The 18,336-nt window shown below is 43.6% G+C and overlaps 1 long non-coding RNA gene across 3 annotated transcripts in view; it reads left to right on the top strand.

Annotated features, from left to right (window-relative positions):
• The window catches only part of LOC141103319 (uncharacterized), a 43,690-nt gene extending 27,852 nt beyond the window's left edge, over window positions 1-15,838 (top strand). For 2 of the 3 annotated variants that reach the window (XR_012235296.1, XR_012235297.1), the window contains one exon: window positions 15,553-15,838. This is a non-coding gene — a long non-coding RNA (uncharacterized lncRNA). Of the gene's footprint in view, window positions 1-15,117; window positions 15,237-15,552 lie in introns of all 3 variants that reach the window. The other variant, XR_012235295.1, reaches the window with a different exon arrangement.
• Window positions 15,839-18,336: the final 2,498 nt, after the last annotated feature.

Below are 18,336 nucleotides of genomic sequence, written 5' to 3'. Positions count from 1 at the left end.
TTCCCACAATTCTTTGCAAAATCAAGTATTTTTTTTTTCTTTTTTTTTTTTTCACAAAATTGTCATATTAGCAGGTTATTTCTCACACACAGCATATGCATACCACAAATTACACCCCAAAACACATTCTGCTATTACTCTCGAGTATGGCGATACCACATGTGTGAGACTTTTACACAGCGTGACCACATACAGAGGCCCAACATGCACGGAGCACCTTCAGGTGTTCTGGAGCACCCAGGCCAATTCTGACATTTCTCTCCTACATGTAAAAATCATAATTTATTTGCTAGAAAATGACATAGAACCCCAAAACATTATATATGTTTTTTTAGCAAAGACCCTAGAGAATACAATGGCAGTCATTGCAACTTTTTATCTTGCACGGTATTTGCGCAGCAATTTTTTCGAACGCTTTTTTTTTAAAAAAAAAACAGTTTTTTGCTTTAAAAAAAAAACAAAGCGGTAAAGTTAGCCCAATGTTTTTGCACAATATGAAAGATGAAGTTACGCCGAGTAAACAGATACCCAACATGTCACCTTTCAAAATTGCACACGCTTGTGGAGTGGCACCAAACTTCGCTACTTAAAAATCCCCATAGGCGACGCTTTAACATTTTTTACTGGTTACATGTTTTGAGTTACAGAGGAGGTCTAGGGCCAAAATTATTACTCTCGCTCTACCGATCATAGCGATACCTCACATGTGTGGTTTGAACACTGTTTTCATATGTGGGCAGGACTTACGTATGCGTTCGCTTCTGCATGCGAGCACACGGGGACAGGGGCGCTTTAAAAAATTTTTTTTTTTTATTGTTCATTTTACTTTATTTATTTTGGTTTGATGCTTTTTTCCAAAAAAAAATTTTTTTGATCACTTTTATTCCTATTTCAAGGAATGTAAACATCCCTTGTAATAGGAATATGGCATGACAGGTCCTCTTTACAGTGAGATATGGGGTCAGTAAGACCCCATATCTCACCTCTAGGCTGGGAAGCCTGAAATAAAAAAAAGAAAAACAATCCTGGCTTCGATCGTAGCAGTGAGTCGATAGAAGCACCGGAGGGCGGCGGGAGGGGGGGATGTCCCCTCTCGCCTCCCGTAAGAACGATCAAGCAGTGGAACAGCCGTTATGATCATTGCTATGGTGTAGGGAATTGCTGGCTGAAAAAGCAGATATCTGAATGATGCCTGTAGCAGCACCCATCATTCAGATATCCCCGCACAAAGTCAAGGACGTCGTATGACGGCCGGTGGGCGGGAAGTGGTTAAAACGCATTTTTTTTAAACACAAAGTTGTCCATTTATACAATATTTCTAACACGTAGCATGTACATACCAAAAATTACACCCCAAAATAGATTCTCCTACTCCTCCTGAGTACGGCGATACCACATGTGTGAGACTTACACAGCCTGGCCACATACAGAGGCCGAGTACAGCCGAGTATGGGAGGATCTCAATCTAGGTGGACATGACGAGGTCTCTCTTTAGCAAACAGGAGGTGCTGCTTATTTACCAGAGTTTCTACTATACTACAGCACAAGGTATGGGTCCTTCTGAATAGTGATGGCACTATGCAAATACATCCCCAGCTCTGAAGATTTTGTCAAGGGACTGTGCAACCTTATCAGCAGCTCACTATATTTAGAACAGAGGACTGATTGTTGGTGCTAAGATACGGAGGGGTCCAGGTCTGGCGCGTATGCCGGGAGCTCTGAATTGGATCGCTGGTGCAAGCCTGCGGAGGAGCGGAGTACAAAGCGGGACATCTAAGGGGACATCCATCCTAAGCCACCCACTCTATGCCTATTACCCCTGTAGGGGTGACTACTTCTGGTGAGTGGGAAAACACTGGGGGAGCACCTGGAGTCATCAGTTTCTATGAGCACAGAAGTCACCGTTTTTTATCTTTATTTTTTCTCTGGATTGCACATGTTGGGAAGATACCCTTGTAATCCCGGCTTGGACGTTTTTTATATACACTGTATATGAGCTAATTAGTGTTTTAACTATATAATTGTATACATACACGCATTGTTTGGCATAAGTTTAGTATATGTTTCACAATTAACCTCACCAGGAGCAGAGGGAATTGGATTAAATACATACACTGATTACACACTCAAGCATTTTCTATCACCGCTGTTTGTTATAAGGGCGGATGCACTGGAAAAAATTGTTGTTTTTTTTTGTGGTTTTTTGAGATTGAGCGTTTTTTGTGATTTAGCTTACTGTATGCTTATATTTTTACGCACTTATATACCACTTACTCAAAAATCTGTTTATTCATATAGATTTGCACCCTATAGTGTGTATAGATGCACTGAGTTCTGCACTACTTGTTCACTTTTGATCTTTTTATTTTTATTTTAATTTAAACTTGCAATTGCGTCACTACAGGGTAGCGCCATATCCCCATTTTTCCTTTTTATACTCAAATAGGTCCCAGTGGGAACTAATTAGGGGGAGGCTGCAACCCTTTAATCTCCTAAGCGCGGACCTCTAATTTACTATTTACATGGCAGAGTATAGCTGAGCATGGCAGAGTATGGCTGAGCATGGCTGGGTATGGCTGGGTATGGCTGAGCATGGCCGGGTATGGCTGGGTATGGCAGGGTATTGCAGGGTATTGCCGAGTATGACTGGGTATGGCAGAGTATGGCTGGGTATCACTGAGTATTGCAGAGTATGGCTGGGTATCACCGAGTATTGCAGAGTATGGCAGGGTATGGCAGAGTATTGCGGGTATGGCAGAGTATTGCAGGGTATGGCAGAGTATTGCGGGGTATGGCAGAGTATTGCGGGGTATTGCAGAGTATGGCAGGGTATCACCGAGTATAGCTGAGCATGGCAGGGTATCGCCGAGTATGACTGGGCATGGCTGGGTATGGCAGAGTATGGCTGGGTATCACCGAGTATTGCAGAATATGGCTGGGTATGGCTGGGTATGGCAGGGTATAGCAGAGTATTGCGGGGTATGGCAGAGTATTGCGGGGTATGGCAGAGTATTGCAGAGTATTGCAGGGTATTGCAGGGTATTGCAGAGTATTGCAGGGTATTGCAGAGTATTGCGGGGTATTACAGAGTATTGCAGGGTATTGCGGGGTATTGCAGAGTATTGCAGAGTATTGCGGGGTATTGCAGGGTATTGCAGAGTATTGCAGGGTATTGCAGAGTATTGCGGGGTATTGCAGAGTATTGTGGAGTATTGCAGGGTATTGCAGAGTATTGCGGGGTATTGCAGAGTATTGTGGAGTATTGCAGGGTATTGCAGAGTATTGCGGGGTATTGCAGGGTATTGCAGAGTATTGCAGGGTATTGTGGGGTATTGCACAGTATTGTGGGGTATTGCAGAGTATTGCACAGTATTGTGGGGTATTGCGGGGTATTGAATAGTATTGCGGGGTATTGCAGAGTATTGTGGAGTATTGCAGGGCATTGCAGAGTATTGCGGGGTATTGCAGAGTATTGCACAGTATTGTGGGGTATTGTTGGGTATTGCACAGTATTGTGGGGTATTGCAGAGTATTGCACAGTATTGTGGGGTATTGCAGAGTATTGCACAGTATTGTGGGGTATTGTGGGGTATTGCAGAGTATTGTGGGGTATTGCAGAGTATTGCACAGTATTGCAAGGCATTGCAGAGTAGTGCAGGGTATTGCAGAGCATTGAGGGATGGCTGAGCATGGATGTATGGATGGCAGTTGTCACAGAGCACAGAGTTGTCCCTCCCCCTCTCCGCTCACAGTGTACCGATCGGTACACAAAGGGGAGGAGAGGAACCGGTGTCATGAGATGACGCCGGTTTGTTTACATGTGATCGCTCCATCATTTGACGGAGCGATCACATGGTAAACGGCCGCGATTAGTGGCCATTTACCGGGATCTGTGATGCGGACCCAGCGGTCACTGATGTCCTCGGGGGGGCGCGAGAGCGGAATTCTGGGAGGACGTCACTGTACGCCCTCCCAGAGTTAAGAAACCGCCCTGTAGCCGTTATTCGGCTATGGGCCGGTTGTTAAGTGGTTAAAGTGGTGTTCCACCCAAAAAAAAAATAAATGCATGAATGTGCCTTAAAAAAAAAAAAAAATTGGGAAAAATTTTTTTTTTTACTCACCTCTAAATGGCTGTTGCTAGGGGGTCACGCATGCGCTGCCGAACGGAGGGGGAGACGAGCGGCTCTTCTATCCCCCGCATCGCTGGACCCTGAGACAGGTAAGTGTTCGATTATTAAAAGTCAGCAGCTGCAGTATTCGTAGCTGCTGACTTTTAATTTTTTTTTTTTAGAAATGGGAACTCCTCTTTAAGGAGCAGGCCAGGAAGCCAACCACTGTGTCCTTAACAACTGATGACTCACCCTACTGACAGCTGAATGTAAACAAAAGAATGCCAGCAATGAAAATGACCCTTCAGGTCTGGTATAACTTTTAAGGGATTCCCAATTCAAAATAAAAAAAAAACAGCATGAGGCCCCCAAAAATCTATACCAGACCCTTATCTGAGCATGCAGCCCAGCAGGCCAGGAAGGGGGGGGGGACGAGCACCCCCACTGGACCATACCAGGCCACATGCCCTCAACATGGTGTGGTGCTTTGGTTGTGGGGGGACTTTGCCCCCCCACCCCAAAGCACCTTGTCCCCATGTTGATGGGCCTCTTACACACAAACCCTGTGGTTGTGGGGGTCTGCGGACAGGGGGCTTATTGGAATCTGGAAGCCCCCTTTAACAAGTGGCACCCCCCATGTTGAGAGCATGTGGCCTGGTATGGTTCAGGGGGGAGGCGTTTGCTCACCCCCCCCCCTTCCTGGCCTGCAGGGCTGCATGCTCGGATAAGGGTCTAGTATGGATTTTGGGGGGGGACCCCATGCCATTTTTTTTTTCAAATTTGGCGTAAGGTTTCCCTTAAAATCCACACCAGATCCGAAGGGCCTGATAAGGATTAGGAGGGTGACCCCACGCGTGCTATTCCGAATAAACAAACAATGCTAAAAATTCCAAAAACTAGTTGCTCCATTGACGCAGTATTAGATCAATTTGTTTTTGGAATTTCGGAATTTGTTTCATATCTTCGGCATTCCTTTTGTATATTCAGAAATCAGAATAGCTGGTTGTTAAGGAGTGGGTGGCTGCTGGCGTCCTTAACCTCCACTCGTTAACCGCATACCTTACATATACGGCGGCAAGGAGGCACTGCTGCGCTGGATCATGTACCTAGTAAGGGATCTGACACTATGGGGTAGAGGGCACGCAAGCGCACAGCCGGCGGCCTGCTCCTGCTGTGAATATACACAGCGGGAGCTGATCTGCAGGTGCATATTGCATAGAGTATATTTTTAGCACGGATCACTGTATTAATATCACTGGTCCCAGAAAAGTGTCAGTTAGCGTCCAACTGTCCGCTGCAATATCTCAGTCCCGCTATAAGTCACTGATCGCCGCCATTAGTAGTAAAAAAAATAAAAAAAATAAAAAGAAGTAAATAAAAAGATCCCATAGTTTGTAGACGCTATAACTTTTGAGCAAACCAATCACTATAAGCTTATTGGGTTTTTTTTTTTTTTACCAAAAAATATGTAGCAAAATACATATTGGCCTAAACTGACGAAGAAATTACCGTAGATTTTTTATTGGAGGTGTTTTATAGCAGAAAGTAAAAATTGGCAGCCTTTTTTTGTTTATAGCGCAAAAAATAAAAACTGCAGAGGTGATCTAATACCACCAAAATAAAGCTCTATTTGTGGGGAAAAAAAGGGCATCAACTGTATTTGGGTACAGCATTGCATGATCGCACAATTGTCACTTAAAGTAATGCAGTGCCGTATTGCAAAAACTTATCGCAAAAAATGATCTGGTCAGGAAGTAGGGTAAATCTTCCAGGGGTTAAGTGGTTAACAACCTTGACTCATATCCATATACTCATATTTGAATCTTCACATGAAAAAGTAATGAATTTCATTGAAATTCATTTAATTTAATTTCGTATATTCGTTTTATAACGAATTCCATATTATCGGAACAATTCAAATACGGATCGGTGGAAAAATGATCAACTGAATTCTGTGTGAAGAGCAGCTGGTTGTTAAGGAGTGGGCCTGAAAGCCGGCCGCCACGTCCTTAACAACCGATGACTCATCAGCTTTCAAAGGGCTTCCCCCCAGTTGAAATGTAAAAAAAAAGAATACCAGTAATTAGAGTTGCCAAACACCCCCCCCCCCCCCCCTCGGTTGAGTTTGTGGCAAAACTCTCGACCATGACAAAAGTTCAGACCTGAACCGCAAACCCTATTAAAGTCTTTGAGACGTGAACTTGAAAAATCAATAGTGCCCATTTTGAAGGCTTTTATGCAAGTTATTGGCCATGGGGGGCCCAGATACTTCCCTGGGGGACAGGTATCAATGTAAACATTTTTTTTTTTTAAAGATAGTTTTTAAAGGAGTAGTGATTTTTATGATGCTTAATTTGAAATTATAAAAATGAAAAATGCCTTTAAATATAGTGCCTGGGGGCCCCCTTAGTCTGCCTGTAAAGTGGTGCATCTGCACTGTGTGTAGAACCTCCTGCAGCAAAACTAAAATATATATAAGGAAAAAAAACATGGCATTTAATTTGATTTACCCTGCAAGCGTTCATTATTTTGTAAACAATAGCTTGGGCAGCCAGTCTGTATGATGAGGCCACAATTTAGTGTCTCTTTGGCAAACTTTGGATGGAAATATCAAATTTTTGCACCACAGTGAGCAGGCCTTATGCAAAGAAACCAAATTATAGTACACTCAGGCCAAGATTACCAATTTTTTTTAGATAACGTATGTTTTCTCTTTCGCAGACTTTGGATAGAAGTGTGTTGGTGCCGGTGGTGCCTTCACACTGTGACCCTATAGAGGTACTCTTGAAAAAAAAATCTGTTTCTTAACAAAACATACAAAAACAATGTCCAACAATTACCTCAACAGAGAAGTTTCAATATCAATATACAAACTAATTTGCATCTTCTTCCTCTTCTTCTACTCCTCGTATATACAATAAATTATTACACCTTATTTGAACTTCTCCAAGATGCCCAGACAATGCCCCATCAATATATTTTCTGTATTGGCAAGCTGCATGTTCATGTAGCCATCCACAGAGAGCAGGTATTCCTTGTATTCCATACTCCACTTCAGTTTCATAATTACTGGCTTACCAGTAAGGCCATTAAGGAATGGTTTTGGGTTTAGTGGCAAACTTATTCTGCCACTGAAACCGCTGCTGATCCAGTGAAAGGAAGAACATTTTTTCCTGCGGAATAATCCAAAAACATACCACCGGAAAGCGCAGGAAATAGCTAAAGGTACTCTTGATAAAAGTGAGATTTGGCCTTTCTGTAAAAAAATGAAAGTATATGCACCTATCAAACAGGTGTGGAAAAATTGGTCTGTGGGTATTAATTTTGCCCATGAAATCTATACCAAAAAATGAGTTCAAGATAAAACCAACACCCACAAAGCTAGGCAGCGTAGACAGTCTTGCAGAGATTCCAGATCCCAAAAACATTAAATCAGCGACATTGGCATCAGCAGGATCAGCAGGAGGAGCCAGGTGCCGACGCTTCACGGGGACGGCCGAACCCGGAAGCAACTGACAATACTGCTCGTTTTTAACTTTTCTGTAAGTCACTACGTTTTTTAAATAAATGTTACCTTAATTACTACACTATGGGAGTTTTCCTTTCATTCTAACCACCGCTGTGGGAGTGCTGTGAGAGGCAAGAGGCGAGACGGATAGACTGCTCCACGGATATCCCCTAGAAAAAAGCTACCACTGCAGGAACCCCTCCACCAGAGCATCGTTCCACCTGCCTTACTCGGCCCATTTGGGGGCCGCTGCTAGAGGTGAGAGGCTGGGGGGAACTATTGGTGTGTGCACCAGAAGAATCCGAGAGGAACAGCACAAACCACTGCTATCTGCACTTTATATATTGACTTTCCTTTGTATGAACATTAGTCACATTTTGCATGACAATAGCATTAGTGTGGATTGCATTGCACTATTGTCACTTTTTTTGGACTATTTATTCATTAATGATACACTCTTGTCACTTTTTCATTATCAGTTATGTGTTGTTATGAAATTATATAATAATTTTTTCCGCATCTCTAGTTTTGCACCCATGACAATTTGGTGAACTATTTTATACTCATTGTTGGGTTTGAGGTGTTAAATTCACTCTTTTCATGATATCTACATATTATTTTTATTGTCTATACACTCGTTATTTATTTTAGCTATTTGTGTGGGCCCTATCGACAGCCATTTTGAGATGCTAATTATTTCTATGGTACATGCTATTTATTTTAAGTTTTTACACTAGAGTATTTATTATGCACTTGCCACTTTATTATTCATTCATATCAGGTGGTGTGTTAGGTCCTATATGAGCACGGATTGTTATTCCTACACGCCTTATTTATCATTATGATCTAGCAACTTGAGTTGTTTCTCGGGTATTCATTTGCTACACATCTGTTATATGGATTAGAAGGATTTTAGACACACTGAGTGTTAGTTTATTAGATATCTGTCCATAGTGTGGTACAGGAGGGTAGAATAGCGCCACATATTTTATGAACCTAACAGCTTGACAGCTGCTGCTAATCCAGGACTGATAAATTTTAACAAATGTCAGCTGGTCAATGGAGTCTATGGACAGGCATGCTTATTTATCTGTCACAAAACCTCCAGTAGCAGTGAATGCCCATTCAGAAGGCACGCTGGATGCAGGGCAGCCCAGCAGCTCAATTGCATACTGGGCAAGCTCTGGCCAGTGGTCTATTCTTATGACCCAGTAACCCAGTGGATCGTCTACTGGAAACTACTCCATGTCTGTTTTCACCCCTAGATAATTTTCCACCATATGATGCAAACGCTGCCAATGGGATGTGGAAGCTAAAAGCCCTGGGCGCAGAGGACTGAAATTTTTTTTAAATGCATCACTAGGCAGCCCCCTTTCCCAACGCTCCTCCTTTGACCAATAGAAGCCTCAAAACTACCTTTTCCATGAGTCTGAAGGACAGAAGGTTAGTGCCATTATTGCACACCACCATTCCTGGATCAAGCTTCCGTGGCGTGAACCACCTCTGGGATTGCCTCTGCAGAGCTGAAAGAATCTCTGCTCCGGTGTGGTGTGTTGTCTCCTAGACAGACCAGCTGAAGCACTGCATGCCATCTTTTAGCCTGACTCATTGAATAGCCCCTTGAACGCTTAGGAGGTACTGGTGGTTCATAGGACAATTTAGCAGAAGAGGACATGGAAGAGGAGAAAGAGGGGTGGACTTAACAGATCACGGATCATCACCACCAGCTGTATTGAGACGTGGCGGCAAAACAAGCTCCAGCACTGAGCCCCGTCCTGCATCCTTCCTAGTTCCAAGCAGAGTTACCCAGTGTGCTGTGAAGGAAATATATCGTCCCTGACCATGCTTGCTGGACCACGTGTCAGCAGTAAGGTGGACCTTTCTGCTGACTGTCTTGCCCAGCGAAGCCAAAATATTGCCTTCCACATGATGGTACAGAACTGGAATGGCCTTACGTGCATAGAAGTAGCGACTGGGAACCTACCATTGTGGTACAGCACATTCTGCAAATTCATGGAAGGAGGCAGAATCCACCAGATGGAAAGGCAGGAGTTGTAAAGCCAGCAATTTGGACAAGCTGGAATTTAGATGCTAGGAATGTGGGTGGCAGGGAGTGTTTTTCAATGCATCAGATGGAGCAGAGAAATTTGCCTGCTATACTCTACAGCTGGTGGTGTGCTGCTGGCAGACATGTTCAAGGACCTGTGACATCCTTTGCTACACCATAATCCCTGTCAGTGGAGGCTACTGAGAGGCCATGAGATATAGCGGGAGTAAACATGAAAGGTGAGAAGTGACTCACTGTGGCTTTCAGCTGCTCTTTTAAAGCATGTGGTACCCAAATGGCCAGTGTTTTTGCCACGCTTGATCTGCTTGCGGCAGTGATTGCAAATTGCAACAGTGCAATCAGCTGCACATGTGCTAAAAAAAGGCCCAGACAGCTGAACTGTGGGGAAGTGGGCCAGGAGATAATAGCTCCACAATCTGATGGAATACGGTGGCTGCTCTCTTCTGTTCCATGATGGCTGCCTCTAGAGGACATCCTGCCTCGATGGGGTTGTGCCTCCCCTCAGTTTCCTCCTCTGCTCATCATCATCACCCCCTCCATCCTCATCATCACTGGAGCCAACTTGGCAATACGCTGCAGCTGGAGAAACATGATTGCCAATTTGTTGTCTATCAGTGTTCTCCCCTCTCTGTAAGCTCATGTTACTCCCTTCCTCAACCTCAGAACCAACATCAGAATCAAGTTATGCCTGTGTATTTTCAACAGGGCAGCCATCAGGGGGGTACAGCCCATACACTTGTAAGGGGCCCCAGTGTCTGGCAGGGATGTGAGAAGGCAGGGGTGGGTGCAGAGGAGCTCCGTGTATGCTCCTGTATGTGTGTGAGTCGGCAGGCTGCTGCTCTGTCATGAGCTGACATTGGGCTCTTTGCTGCCACCTCTGGCCATTTCCTGCATGTGCACCCCTCTGCATGTGGAAACAAGAACTGGGACTAGGACCACCTTACAAGTAATGGCTGTTGTGCAAGGGGGGGGGGCTGTGTGTGTGACTGTGTATATGCCTGTGTGTGCACATTTCTCTGTGTGTACGTCTCTGTGAGTGTACATGTCTGTGTGTGTGTGTGTGTGTGTGTACATGCCTGTGAGTGTGTACATGTCTTGTGTGTGTATATGCCTGTGTGTACATGTCACTGTGTGTGTACATGTCTCTGTGTGTGTATATGTCTGTGTGTGTACATGTCTCTGTGTGTGTACATGCCTGTGTGTATACATGTCTCTGTGTGTGTACATGTCTCTGTGTGTATACATGCCTGTTTGTGTACATGTCTCTGTATGTGTACATGTCTTGTGTGAGAAAGCCTACAGGTGTGAGGGGGGCTGAGAGTGTACAGGTGTGAGGGGGCTGAGAGCGTACAGGTGTGAGGGGGCTGAGGTGAAGGACTGAAGGACTTGGTCAGATGGCTAGTGGGCAGATTTGGTGGGACGGCCAGTGGGCGGGACCCTGGGGAATGTTGGTGGTCAGGCTGGGGGGGCAGGCCTAAAGCTGTATAAGGGGCCCCACAATTTCTCATGGCTGCACTGATCATCAACAAGCAAGTGGCTGACACTGTGTGCAAATAATTCAGCTGACTCCTCCATGCATGATGCTGGGGCTATGGTGGGAGTAGCTGTGGACAAGGAGGCAGAATAAGCCACTCTGGCAGCTGCTGTGGACTGTGCACTAGTCTCAGCTTGGGTGATAGGGGATGAGGAGGATGGGGATGGTTAAGCCAATCCACCACCTTCTCTGCATGCTATGGCTGGATAGCATGGGCAACATCACAAAACAGAGAAAAACATGCTCTGACTGAGGATGGACCACATCCACCTTTGCCTGTGGACACAGATGCTGCTGGCCCCCTCATAGTGGCATGGGAATGTCTGCCTCTCCTTATTTCCTTATTGGCCTCCCAGACATGATGGGGACTTATTACCCAAATTGAATATATACTGGGAAATGTGTATTTGGATGCACCTTATTCAATGAAAAGTGGTGTTTGGTGCACTTTAAATTGAGGACTGTCGCTGAATGTAAAAACTATAAAAAAAATAAGAATAAAAAAGGGGAAACAACAGCATAACAGTCAGAAAAACTGTGGCTGACTATTTAAAAAAGGGGGCAGAAAAAACAAAACCGCAGCAACCAAAAAAAAAAAAAAGGGTATAGAGCACAGTATACAGCACTAAATGTTATGTAATGCTGTGTTAAATACTACACTACACTAACACTACACTGACACTACACTATACACTGTACTGACAAACTATATTCACACTATACTCACACACTATACTGTCACTACATTGACACACTACACTATACTCACAGTATACACACACTATACTCACACTACACTAGCACTGCACTGACACACTACACTGACACTACACTATAATCAGACTACACGCAGGGCCGTCTTTAATATCGATTGGACCCTGGGCAAAAAAATTATTGGGCCCCCCCCCTCCATGCAGTTTCGATCAATGGCAATGCTGATTTTTTTTTTTTACCGAATATCAATATAAAGAGGAGTTTCAACACTGGCCACCAATGTAATAGGGGTTTACACTGACCACCAATGTAAGGGGGGCATTCACACTGGCCACTAGTGTGAATGAAAGGATTCTACACCAATGTGAGATTTACACTGACCACCAATGTAACAAGACATTTAGCCTGCATTCACATTTGTGCGTCGAACGCATGCAAAATCTTTCCTGACACCACAGAAACATGCTTCCCTTTAGCAGATACACAGCAGTGCCATTAATTGTTAATGACACCCTCGCGCATCTGCTGACATGTACCTTGGCACCGTGTGATTTTTGAAAGGGTTTGGGACTTTCTTCCGCAAGTGTAGCGCATAGAGCAGCCCATTGAAATGAATGGGCTGCCCTACACAGGACCTGCATCTTTATCCACCCTGTCTGTACACCTTTGCAATCCTAAAACCCATGCTAACCTCTGCACCCCAAACATCCCCCATCCTCTCCACTCCAATCCCCCTCCCCTCTACCTGCCTCGCTCATCTTTGCACCCGGCTTCCTTGCCTCCATACATCCACTCCTTGCTCACCTGTGCATCCCAAACTGTAATTCCTTATCTGCATACCCCACACTACCCTCCCACCACCAATTTGCTTACCTTTGCAGAACATGTTGGTGGTAGGCTTAATAACCACAGTTGTAGGCAGGACATTCAAGCATGCCCCTTTATCTCCCCAGTGGGCAGCATTCAGAACAGGTGATGGTGGATATGACCTCAGGGAGGCATGATGTACATATGAATGCTGTCGGTCTGCCCTTATTTACATATGAATGATGCTTCTATTAACATATCAATGCCAGTATTTACATGTAAACACAGGGTCTGCAGGTGAGTCATCTGTACACAATAGGGCAGGGCTGGGCAGCATTAGTAACAGAACTTCAAACTGAGATTTCAGGACACAGCATGGGACTAAAACCTCAAGGAATGAACAAATTTAAACTGGGATAGTTGGCAAGTATGAGGCAGCTGCTTTGGGCCCCACAACAATGACAGGGCCCAGGGCAGCTGCCCCTTTTGCCCTACCTTAAAGACGACCCTGACTACATTAACACTACACTGACACTCTACACTCAGAGTCACAATAACACACTAACTAACTTGCTAGTAGCAAACAGAGCCCTGCTCTATCTATCTCAACTCCAACAACACACTGCAAAAGGTTCCTGTGGGAAGGAACCTTTTATAGTGTGGGGTGGAACTATGAACACTAAGCCATGATTGAGCAAAGTCATCATGACTCTGACTGTGCTCTGTGTCCTAGTTGGGCAAAGCCTTGCTTCATCCAAAAAGGGGCCTAGAATGCACTGTGCAGTGCTCAGTGCATTGTGGGGGGGGGGGGGGTGCTCGGCGAGTGAACATCCTGCCAAGTTCGAATGTTTGCTCGGCTCAAACTGTTCGAAAGAAAAAAATTCTATTTTTTTCTTTCTCCAAACACTCTGTGCTGAAATGCAGTGAAAGGATCACCGGTTACAGCGATGAGTGGCAATGGTCCAGGTAGGAAAGTTTTCATGACGTGCAGGACTGTCATGACACAACTCTACCGGCAATGAAAAATAAAGAAAAAAATACAGCGTGGGGTTCCCCCCAACCAATACATACCAGGCCCTTCTGGTCTTCGAAACTAAAAATTGTTTTCATTCTGTACATGTTTACTCTCAATCCAGCGATGTGCCTGGCTGCAGCTCTTCTTTTCCCTCTTCCTAGTCTCACAGGAGACTCAGGAAGCAGTGGAAGCCGTTAGCTGTTAGTCAGAACCTGTGGGCAGGGTGTGGCTGAGCTGCTCTGTGTGTACCAGGACATCTGGTTACAAAGGATGGGGAGATGGCAAAGGTATTGAATGTATTCTTCTCCTCTAGAAAAAATGAGAATTGTTTGTTTCAGTCCTATGCTGTGTTTCTGTAATTTTGCCCAAAAATAAGTTCAATATGTATCATTTATATCATATCCAGATATCCTACCTATTAGGTTGCCATATTTGACTCCCAAATTAGGTATTAACCACTGTTTTGGTTATTTGAACTATTGATGAATGTGTTAATTATTTGTGTACATATATTTTGAAAAAAAAATGTTGTCACCATATTATATTCCTTTGTTGTTTCATTATTATTTAGCTAGTCACTCCTAGATCGCCAAACTGCACAGTTCAGGTGGGCACCCTCTGGGGGCAGAATCTGGTCACCACGCGGCCGCCCAGCGTCACAGACTCTGGTCAACAGGGGGAGCTCCCTGGTCTCCCAAGTGCTGACCATTGCTAGTTCACTCAGCGTGCATTCCTATCTGCCGGGCTCTATCATCACGCCTTGATGACGGGCTTGAGGATCGGGCGCATGCTCAGTGAACGTTTTCGGCCAGTCCAGATGACGTCACATTGGCTACGCCGATTGGTGATGATGGATGGGACGTGCATTCATAAGGGGAGAGAGCTGGGGCAGTCCAGCTTGCTTTGTATACTGCTTCCAGGTATGCTCTATCTATTCCTATGGGTTTTCCCCATCCACTATCCACTCCTGTCTGATAAACAATTCGTATCTAATTGGTTTTACGTTTGTTTACCTTATAGGACACTCATTCAATCCCTCTCCATCTCCCAATACCCCTCATCCCTATTTTGGATTACCTTCTGGAAGGTCTCATATATATATATATATGATATACAAACAAATATATATATATATTTGTTTGTGTGAAATACCTCGCTGCATTCCTACACAATGGATTTTTGCTATCCAATAGTACTTCATTCAAGACTTCTTTGTCCTTAATAACTTTAGTCTTCCAGTTTAATTCTCATAATTTCACCCTTCAATTGGTGAGTTGTGTCTTATATTATTCTATTAACTATTCAAACTATTATGGTTCCTTCCTGTTCCATTATTAACTCAATACCCCTATTCTTCTGTAGGTAAGCAATATACTTATGCCAAATCTGGACACCGTGTATCTTTCCACTATAATCGCAGGCGGTTACTGTCCCAATAATTATATTTTATATAATATTGGTATCCCAAGCTACATTACATAGTAAGTACTATTTATTTTGCATGAGCATTATACCTAAAATCACCATCATTGATCAATTATACTGATCTCAACCTCTATATGCACTGCTACCTTTATGAGATAACAAAATATTTTGGCTATCTACCTCTCTCTACTGCTTCATATATTTTTTGATAATGTTTTGTACACCCCCGTGATGACCGTTTGTTCTGCCCCTCTCTGCCTTACCCTCTGCTGATACAGTTTGGTTTCTATGGGTTTCATAGCTATGTTTACTGCTGATATACCTTTTCTATTTTTGTATATTGATTATATGTTTTTATCTATTCCTGCCTAGCCACAATTAATCTCTTCTCCTGAAGAAGTGTGAAGGCACGCGTAACATGTTGAGCACAGTCTCTAGTTGAAACATTTATCGTATGTACACTGTCCAGCCACATCCTCGGACCTATATTTATCCTGGATTGACGTCCAGTTTGTCGGGTTCTGTATATATTTGTATGGCTCTGTACAGTGGAAACTTTATTGAATATTTATGCATCTAGATTGTTTTGTGGTTTTTTAATAAATTGTATTTTATATGTTTTTTCAATCAATAATAATAAAAACCTTTTTGTAAATTACTTTGTATTATCGTGCCTAAAAAATCCAAAGTCCCTTCCTTTTTTTCTATATACTATTATTAGGACGTGGCACCTGTCTACTGGTTATGTATCCACAGTACCACTCTGTGTTGCGATACATCCTCATGTTTAATTATTCTTCTCCTCAGTCTTCACGAGGGAATTGAGGGGCTTTAGTAACCAAAACTGCAGTGTTTATCCTCATGACACATCACAGGAAACACCTCCATGGTTAACAGAGGACAGAATTCAAATTAGACTTGGGAAACTTAACACTAATAAATCACCTGGAACAGATGGCTTGCATCCGTGGGTACTTAGGGAACTCAGTCAAGTAATTGCCAGACCATTGTTCCTAATTTTTACTGACAGTCTACTGACTGGAATGGTACCAGCTGATCGGAGAAAAGCCAATGTAGCACCAATATTTAAAAAGGGCTCAAAATACAGCCCTGGGAACTACAGACCAGTTAGCCTAACATCAATAGTATGTAAACTCTTGGAGGGGATGATAAGGGACTATATACAAGATCTTAGTAATGAGAACGGTATCATTAGCAGTAATCAGCATGGATTCATGAAGAATCGTTCTTGCCAAACCAATCTATTAACCTTCTATGAGGAGGTGAGTTGCCATCTAGACGTAGTGTATCTGGATTTTGCAAAAGCATTTGACACAGTTTCCCATAAATGTTTACTGTACAAAATAAGGTCCGTTGGCATGGACCATAGGGTGAGTACATGGATTGAAAACTGGCTACAAGGATGGTGATAAACGGGGAGTACTCGGAATGGTCAGAGTTGGGTAGTGGGGTCCCCCAGGGTTCTGTGCTGGGACCAATCCTATTTATTTTGTTCATAAACGACCTGGAGGATGGGGTAAACAGTTCAATCTCTGTATTTGCGGACGATGCTAAGCTAAGCAGGGCAATAACTTCTCCGCAGGATGTGGAAACCTTGCAAAAAGATCTGAACAAATTAATGGGATGGGCAACTACATGGCAAATGAGGTTCAATGCAGAAAAATGTAAAATAATGCATTTGGGTGGCAAAAATATGAATGCAATCTATACACTGGGGTAGAACCTCTGGGGGAATCTAGGATGGAAAACAACCTGGGGGTCCTAGTAGATGATAGGCTTAGCAATGGCATGCAATGCCAGGCTGCTGCTAACAAAGCAAACAGAATATTGGCATGCATTAAAAAAGGGATTCATTCCAGAGATAAAACGATAATTCCCCCGCTCTACAAGACTCTGGTCCGGCCGCACCTAGAGTATGCTGTCCAGTTCTGGGCACCAGTCCTCAGGAAGGATGTACTGGAAATGGAGCAAGTACAAAGAAGGGCAACTAAGCTAATAAAGGTTGCGAGTGCTGAACGTATTCTCTCTGGAGAAGAGACGCTTGAGAGGAGATATGATTTCAATTTATAAATACCATACTGGTGACCCCACAATAGGGATAAAACTTTTTCGCGGAAGGGAAGACACGTAGCCACTCATTAAAATTAAAAGAAAAGAGGTTTAACCTTAAACTACGTAGAGGGTTCTTTACTGTAAAAGCTACAAGGATGTGGAATTCCCTTCCACAGGCGGTGGTCTCAGCGGGGGGCATCGATAGTTTCAAAAAACTATTAGATAATCACCTGAACGACCGCAACATATAGGAATATACAATGCAATACTGACATATAATCACATACATAGGTTGGACTTGATGGACTTGTGTCTTTTTTCAACCTCACCTACTATGTAACTATGTAGCTATAGATGCACACGGCCCTTTCTCGGGAGAACACCTTCAGGTGTGCCCCCATAGCATATGGTTTGGTATGGTGACACACGCAAGAGAGGAGTGGAAAGCGATGGGGGGGGGACTCCACAAGATGAAGTAAGGGGCCGTTCTGTGCAATATTGCATAGAGCAGGTAAGTATAAATCTCTTTTTTATTTTTATTTTAGAGGTGAAAATGTTTTTATTAAAAGGTCACTTTGTGATAACATGCAATCAAGACAATAAAAAAAAAGGAGAACCAACAGGTCAGCAACAATGGCTATCGCCCATAGCTTGACGTATATAAAACGTAAACTTACAGTGTAGAACACTGGTTGTGTCACGATATGTGAACCAGGTATTTTATTTTAATATTAAAAAAAGTTTACAATTGTAATGGTCCTGTGTAGTGGGCGCACAATTAGCTGTGTGTGTTGCATCCATTTTATTCATGTCTCAGCTCATCTCAGCCATGATGTCACGTAAAGGGCATAACCACAGTGACCTTGCGCCCCCCACCTTTTACTTTCAGTTATACAATACACAAACTGTTACCTGATGCCCGGACCTTATCAACCCATTGATTGGACACACACAGACCCTTTCCATTAACTGATCCACATTCCCGTCTGGAAACCCTAATATAACTGTCACCCTCACAAGCTGAGCAATTCAGAGAACTAACAGATACCGGTCATAAAAAACTTAGTTGGACAGGCTGGGCAA

The sequence above is a fragment of the Aquarana catesbeiana genome, linkage group LG07, assembly GCF_042186555.1.
Source record: "Aquarana catesbeiana isolate 2022-GZ linkage group LG07, ASM4218655v1, whole genome shotgun sequence".
NCBI classification, from domain to species: Eukaryota; Metazoa; Chordata; class Amphibia; order Anura; family Ranidae; genus Aquarana; species Aquarana catesbeiana.
This window is presented reverse-complemented; position numbering and strand designations above follow the sequence as displayed.